Source organism: Sorex fumeus, unplaced genomic scaffold (genome assembly GCF_029834395.1).
Source record: "Sorex fumeus unplaced genomic scaffold, SorFum_2.1 ptg000021l, whole genome shotgun sequence".
Taxonomy (NCBI): domain Eukaryota; kingdom Metazoa; phylum Chordata; class Mammalia; order Eulipotyphla; family Soricidae; genus Sorex; species Sorex fumeus.
Window position 1 is genome coordinate 12,387,796 of NW_026606078.1, and position 8,360 is coordinate 12,396,155.

Genomic DNA, 8,360 nt, shown 5'->3' on the forward strand with positions numbered 1-8,360 from the left:
CTGCATTTGAAATAAAACAAAATATCAGTTTTCTTAAAAACATAGGAAAAGTTATTTTGTAGATATTCTACAGAATGGCATACAATTCAGATAATTTCACAGAAAATTTCATGATGTTATATTTTTTTATAATAATGATAAAGTTTATGGTTTTATTTATTTATTTATAATTTATTTATTTATTGAATCACTGTGGGAAAAGTTACAGAGCTTTCAGGTTTAGGTCTCAGTCATGTAAATATCAAACACATTTACCTTTACCAATACTTATTTTTAACCGTGAACCCCAATAGAACCCCACCTCCCACCCCTCCCAATTCCTGTGAGGCAGATGAGTTCTAGTTAACACTCTATCTACTTTGACTAGATTCATTGTTTCGATAAAAGATGCACCATTATTATTTAGAGTTTATGACCCCCTCCATATCAGACATGCTGAAAAAGCATTGTGAAATGATTTGTTTTCTACAGCTGGGTTTAAGAATTAAATGATGTCGCGCGGCCAGTATCGCGGCTGTGCGGTTTTGGATTTCTGCTATTTTACTTATTAACCCTGGAAGTATTTCTAATAAAAGGTAGATAGTTAAGAGATTGGTTTCTGTGCTCTGGAGTCGTGGCCGTGCTGGAGAGCCGCTTGTGGGGGGCAACTGGTGACCTCGGTAGGGCGTGAAGGACTGTCTGGAACGCCCCCCTTCCCATGAGGTCCCTGCCGCCCCAGACACCCAGCTCAAACCTGCTTTCCACAAGGCTCCCATGCGGCCGCCATCTTTCTTTCCAGAGAGGAGAGGGCGAATGGGGAAACACCCTTTCCCCTCCGGGCAGGCATAATGGCGCGGTTTAACACATAGTCCATTCGCTTTTCTGCTCCAAGCGGCTGGTTTTCTGCATTAAGTCCTTGTGCTTCTGGGGCCGTGGCTGTGCCCGAGAGTCGCTCGTGGGGAGCAACTGGTGACCTCGGTAGGGCGTGAAGGACGGACCGGAACGCCCCCCTTCCCATGAGGTCCGTGCCGCCCCCGACCCCCGGCTCAAACCTGCTGTCCACAAGGCTCCCGTGCCAAGATGTTAAATTTTAAGTTTTTCACTCCACATAATTTTTTTCATTAACTATGTGGGCCCACATGTGGTAGTGCTCAGAATCTCCAAGATCTGCACTTAGTAATCACTTCTGGTGATCACCCTTGGGAATATTTGAGGATTGAGCCCGGTCGTTGATGTGCAAGGCAAATGCTGTATCACTGTGGTGCAGTCAACATACATTTCAAAGAAGGAAAATATCCTAACTCTTGTGATGTACTTATAATAGTGAAAAATATAGCTTACTAATATTTATGCAATTAAAAATTATGCAACAGTTATACTTCAATATAACTATTGTAAATAACTTAAAAAATTCTAATGAAGGATTAATGAATTGGTTAAAATGACAAATTAGTATTCATGGCAATGACACGTGTTTGATCCATATTAAAATATTTTAAAGTGATATACTATATTAACACTTGAATAGTTATTTCTAACAGTTGACTCATGATCAAATTCAAATAAACTCTAAAAAGCCAATATATATATATATATATAATTTTGATGTTGCTCTCCCTGTCTCTCTCTTTCTCGCTCTCACACACATGCACACAAACTCATGCATATACTATAGATAGACTTCATGATACAGATGAGACAAGATGAGCTCACAAGTTTCTCAAAGCCACTTCCAATGTGGAAGTCAGGATTTATTTTGGTCCAGAAGAAGGAATTTGGACTTGATCATTTCTGTTAACAAACCCAGAAAATTCAAAGACATGAACATACACAAAGAAGTGAGAAAGTTCCTTTCAGGCAATTGTCAGAGGAAGAAGTAGCATGAGATATGATGGGCCACAGAAGAGAAGAAACGGGTCAGAAAAGAAGAAGGAACTTGTATTTATCTCTTTCAACCACGTTGAGAAAGTAAAGCAGCCAGACAATAAAGTTAGCTCTATGTTAGTACTACACACAGATTGTAGCCCACCGAATTTCAGGGTTTTAAGGGGTAAAATCAAAATGAGACTCCTGAAAATCAATCAGTGCATACATGTTCTTTGTATTTATTTCAATTCAGAGTTCAAACATGTGGGAGTAGGACACTGTAATCTGAAAGTGACTTGCCAATCAAACTAGTGCATATTCAGAACATGTAAACTGGATAAAGGTCAGAGATCTGACTCCTTCACCATTTGAGGTTTCAATGAGTTCCCCACGTGTGTGTGTGTGTGTGTGTGTGTGTGTGTGTGTGTGTGTGTGTGACTGTGAAAATTCTATCTGCAGCCAGTCATGGAGTCTTCCTTATCCTCAGGCTGCAGCCCAGAGATGAGCAGAATCCCTGCATTTGCAAAGGTATCTTTGGATCTAGAAAAGAGAGGAGGGACTCCAGGGCCCAGGCCCTTGTCTGAGTCACTGTGGTAGTTCAGGAGATAACATGGAAGACATATTTGGCTTCTACTGATGCCAGATAACCGTGTAGTTTTCAACACAGTAGCCAATGACCATGGTGCAGGTAAGTCCGGCTCTTGTCAGGAGAGATGCTGAGAGTGACTGTGGCTGAGTCACCACAGACTAGGGGAGGGAACCTGCAAACAAAGACACTCATAAGTCTGGTAAAGAGTCAGTGTCTGAATCATCATTCTTCTAAGCAAGGCTGTGGGATATATTGGGCTGCCTCTTCAGGTATGACGCTATCTGTGCAATGAGAGAGTAATACAAGTAGAAGACCTACTGAAGAAGAGAGACCCTAGTACACATGAATCCCTCACCCCACCTTTGAGACATTTCTATCCAAGTGCCCTTTTCTTCTATGTCCCTATGTCAGAATTGGGACTATCTGTGCACACAAGTTTCCATCCACTAATTACACATCCCCTCCCTGAGCCCTAGATTTAGAAGCCAACTCCTAGCCCAGCATCAGCAGGATGGAGATTTGCTTTCCCTCTCGAAAGACCCCAAGAGGAAACACCTGTGGAGACTAATGTCATGCTCAGGCGACTCTGATAGGCCAGAGAAGGTGCAGCTGCAAAGCTCTCATCAGTGAGCACACAGTTCACAGCACCAGCCTAGGCACCAAGTTTTCTGATCTCACTGAACAGAGAAGCACTGGTAGTTCCACAGTGCCCTCTGCTGATTTTATTTGAAAAAAAAATGAAATTAAAGTAAAATCTAGGGGGTATGGTGCCGCCAGCATGTCAATCTGTACCTGTGAGGTGAGTGCATCTGCAGCCTGATGGAACCATCAGACCTTCAGATACCCCAAAATTGTTGCTGTGCCTTTGGCCAGATCCCAAAACCTTGGGGCAAAATTTACCAAGAAAGTAAACGGCCAAAAGTTAGATATGTTGGAGAAACACCCACAAACCACTTCCGGCTCAGCTATATAATTGGTGGCATGGCCTCTCTGGTTCCTGATCTAACTGCTTAACGGCCATGATCCCAAAGACTCAGAAATGAATCTCTTTTGTGAGGCTTTTGGCAGAAATGTGTCCTGTTCCTGCAGTAGGTTACTGGTGCTGGGTCACTCCAGGTGGGAATAGGTTGCGTGCCTTGGCCTGTTCCTCCTGGCAGCCTGGTGACCACCGTCCTCCAGAGGCCACTGGACAGTCAGGTTTGGGCCTGCAGTGACGAGACACACGGGGCCTCACCACGTGGGGGTGGAGCCAACTCTTTCTCCCCATCCCAACGACACCCTGAGTCACCACCTACAAACGGCCTCTCTGGCTCCTGATCAAGCTGATTAATGGCTATGATCCCAGAGACTCAGAAACAAATCTTGAAACCCAGTGGCTTTTGGCAGAAATGCATCTGGACTGCATACAAGGTGGCCGCCGGCTCAGAGCTTATTGGAAAGCCAGGTATAAGCTGGCAGTGACGGGGTAACAGCAGTCTCATGGGGAGGGGGGGCGGTACCTGCTCGTCCTTCACGCCTTACTGAGGTCACGATTTGCACCGAATGAGCGACTCTTTGGCACAGCTATGGCTCCAGAGGCAAAAGGACTTAATCCAGAGCCCGGAAGCTTGCGGCAGAAAAGTGAATGGACCATGCATTAAACTACAGAGCTGTGCCTCCCCAGGAGGGAAAGAGTGCTGCTCCCTTCTGCATTTTTCCCCCATGGCAGCAATGTGGCTGCCGCCTCAGAGCTTATAGAAAAGCCAGGTACGAGCCTGTGGTGATGGGGCAACTGCAGTCTCATGGGAAGGGGGGTGGTAGTGGCATGTCCTTCACACCCTACCGAGGTCACGAGTTACCCTCCATGAGCAGCTCTCCGGCATGGCCATAACACCAGACACATAGAAACCAATCTCGTATTATCTGGCTCTTTGCAGAAATCCAAAATCGTGGCTGCATGACATTATATGATTCTCATAACCAGCTATAGAAAGCAAAATATTTCACAATGCCTTTTCAGCAATTCTGATTGTTTGGGGGGAAATTCTAAACAATAATGGTGCATTTTTTGTCGAAATAGTGAATGTAATGAATGTAGAGAAGAGTTAAGTAGAAATAATCTGCCTCACAGGCATTTGGGGGGGTGGGAGGGAGGTATACTGGGGTTCTTGGTGGTGAAAAATGAGTACTGGTGAAGGAAAAGTTGTTTGATCATTGTATGACTGAGACTTAAACCTGAAAGCTTTAGTAACTTTTCCCACAGTGATTCAATAAATAAATATAAAAAGAGTAGTGGTTAGCATAAAAAGAATAATAATAAATAAAATTTTTAAAAAATTAAAAAAAATAAAATCTAAAAACATCTCAGACTACAGTGAGAACTATTTTTAAGTAAGATACAAAATTGTATTTTAGAGAAAAATAAACTATGAAAGGACACAGGGAGCGACTTTATAGATTTATAAAATATAAATGAAGATAATAAATGAACTCTCAAGATTACAGGGTTAAGTTTTACTTCAATTTTTTTTCATAAAGGGTGGCTTGGCAGACAGGCATCTTTAGAGCCAAAAATGTGATCCCTAGCTCTGGTCCTTGTCTGTGTCAGTGTGCTAGCTCAGGAGATAATGCAGAGGGCTTGATGGTTTCTGCTGAGTCAGTTGATCTTGTATTTTTCAACTCTTGTTTTAAATGCGGCTGACATAGAATCTTGTCCCTGCCGTCCCATATGGGTTTTTGAGTCCCCCTGAAAATGCCTGAGTGATCTATGAGATCCCTGAAAATATCCCTCAGATATTTTAGTAGTTGTGACCCCAAGGCAAACAAAAATGTTTTTCATAACATTTTAGAAAAGGAAATGTCATACTTTCTGAAGGGCCATGAAGTATTTGCATTTCTCTTCTTTGTGTCTGTGGTATGTTTTTGATCCTCATGGCACTATGCTATTTTTGTGTAAACCCAGAATTGAAAAGTCTTTCTTCACTGTAATGGGGTCTACCCCTCAGACAGATTGGAAAACCAGCTAGGGTCCCTAAAGCCCTCTTCTAGAAAGAGTCAAGGGTTGGTCTAAAGGACTGGAGAAGATATTTAAGAAGTAATGTAAAAAGTACCCTACAAAACTTCAGCAAATCCGACACAGCCGCAGAGAAGAAAGGCCGCATGGCAGGGCTCCACAGCTCCAGGAGAAGACACCAGGTCCCAAAAAGAGCCGAAATCACCGGAAAGTCCCAGGTGGGGTAGGTGCCGCATCCCGCCTCCTCCAGATGGAACCCCGGTGACCAGAAGCCTCTACAAGCATAGTTCGAGTATGCGGGAAGTAGGACTTTTCCTCCAAACCTTTGTATAAACAGAGATATCGCACATTAGCGGCCGCACGACATCTCCGTTTATACAAAGTGATCAATGGAAAGTAAATCATCCAACGTTTCTCCCTGAAAATCAGGCTTAACTCTTATACAAACCACAACACCCAATAGGAGAGAACAAAAGGGAATGCCCTGCCACAGAGACAGGGTGGGTTGGGGATGGTGGGGGTGGGAGGGATACTGCGATCTGCGGTGGTGGGAAATGGTCGCTGGTGGAGGGATGGGTATTCAAAATAAATAAATTAATTATAAAAAAAAACTTCAGCAAATCCAAGAGGCAGGCCAGTTCCAGGAAGGACTAGAAATGTTCTCTGCTGTGGAAAGAGAGAAATCTTCAGATCTGCAGTGACTGATCACTTGGGGCCATGCCTTGATCGCAACAAGGAACATCCTTGGAGTAGGGATTGTCCTCAGTCCCAAAGAGGGATGTGGCTGCTCTCCTCTTAAATTCTCAGTGCTAGAAAACTGAAGATGCCCAAGGCCACCTCCAGCACATCAAGAGGCCAAATTTCACATCTTACAAATGAGCCTAGGTAATCCTGTCATGACAGGTAAAATATCAATGTAATTATTGGTATATCTCCTTCTCTGTCATACAATTCCTAGGACCTCTCAGTAAATAATAGGGTACCCTAAATGGAGAGTCCTATAATGTTACTGTGTTTATGCAAAAGACATGTTTATTAAGTCATCTTGCAAATTTAATGTGAAGTCGAGAGAAAACCATTGTTCTGTAACTTGCCTTTTGTATCAATCAGATTCTAATTTTTCAAAGGTGAATAAATAGATGTATTCTAATAGCCTTGATTTAGATGGTACCCCTATGGGTAATCTGGAGAAAACTTGATTTGATTGCAGCTTAGTTTATGAAGGGATTTGAAAAGCTGCCTATGCTATTGTTAGCCTGACCAGGATAGTGGAAGCCAGAGTCTTACCAGGAAGAACCTCAGCTCAAAGGCAGGATTAATTGCTCTCCCTAGCCGGACAATTGGCTGAAGGGAAGAGAGTAAACAGCAAAACTTGTTCTAAGGATTCATTTTGTTTTATGTGCACATACAGGCATTTGGAGAGAATAAGGAATTTTTTTTAAACAGATCGTAAATTTGGTTCCCTCATGGGACTAATACCACATCCAGAGAGTATTTCTGATTAGCCAGATTAGTCTGAAGAAGAAAACCATGGAACGACTTTTTATAAAAAGGAAATTCATGGTTTAAGGTTATATTATACATGAAGTTTCCCATATGGGAAGAGATGCTTTAATAACATTCGTGAAAACCATCTTCCAAGAGAAGGTACTAAGAACAATAAGTAATTCAGAATTATGCTTTATGAACAAATCTCTAGATGATAGACTTCCACCCATTATCCCATTAAAGATTTAAGGCAGTGAAATCTCTAGGGGGGTATATAATGTAGGCAGGCAGGTAGATAGAAAAGGGCCCATATCTATGGAATTCCTGAGAAACAATAAAACCAATAGCTCAGAAAGATGTGAAAAGCTTACCAGAGAGAATAGGAAATATGGCCTGATAAGGCCTGCACCTGGTAACAACAGAGCCAGTGAAGGCTGCTAGAAGCAGTTCTTCTGTTCTCTGCTAGAAGTTCTCTGCTACAAGCTCCAGCAGGAACAAAGGCCAGGGAAGGAATTTCAAAGAGGACCAAAGACAAATCCCAACTCTACCCCCGGGCAACGACCCTAGGAAAGTACTTTCACCTAGGTAGAAGCCCAGGAGGGGGGCAGGTTGGAGAAATCCTATAAAAGTCACCTTGAACAAAGGAAGAGTTTACATAAGCTGCCATAGTCCATATGCTGCTTCTGCCCATATGGCCGAGCACATGTGGCAACCAAATGGGTAGCCAGCATCTTCTCTTTTGAGATATGTACTGGTACTCTCGCTGCCTGTGAAGAAGTCCACATTCTTGCTTGAGTACATCTCTCTCTCTCACTCTCTCTCTTTCTCACTCTTTCTTTCTCTCCCCTCCCTTCTCCTTTTCCATTCTTCAAACCTACAAAAAAAAAAAGAAATGTTTTTACTTCAGTATTATCAACTTCTGAAAAACTTTTCTGCATGACAGGATAAAGTCTGGAAACCTGTGTAAAGCCTGGGACTAACTTTCCTTTCCTCCAAAGAGAAACTCCTTGCTCCAGCCTGAGTCCATAGCTCCCTAAGGACCTGGGTGGTGCGGATTAACTCCTGTGCTGAAAAGACCAAGCAGATATCAAGTGTGGTGTGATGGCCACCTTGTTGGGCTAGCAGGACTTAAGGTTTATGCCATACAGGGGCTCATGGCAGACTCTATTAGTTTTGAACTTCTCAACCGGTTCAGGGATGGCAGAGGTAGATCATGGGGAAAGTGGCAGTACTCTCTCTCCTCCCTTCCTCACGTAAGACATGAGTGGGGACCCACCGACTTCAGGAAAATGACCTAAATTTCAGATTTTCCAGTGGAGATAAAGGCAATCATCTGACAGGTGATCAATATACTGGAACTGTTCATTGTACTATACTGTCAGTTATAGAACAATGGAGAGAGTCAGGCACTTAGCTTGCACAGGAAAGACTCAAGTTCAATTCCCA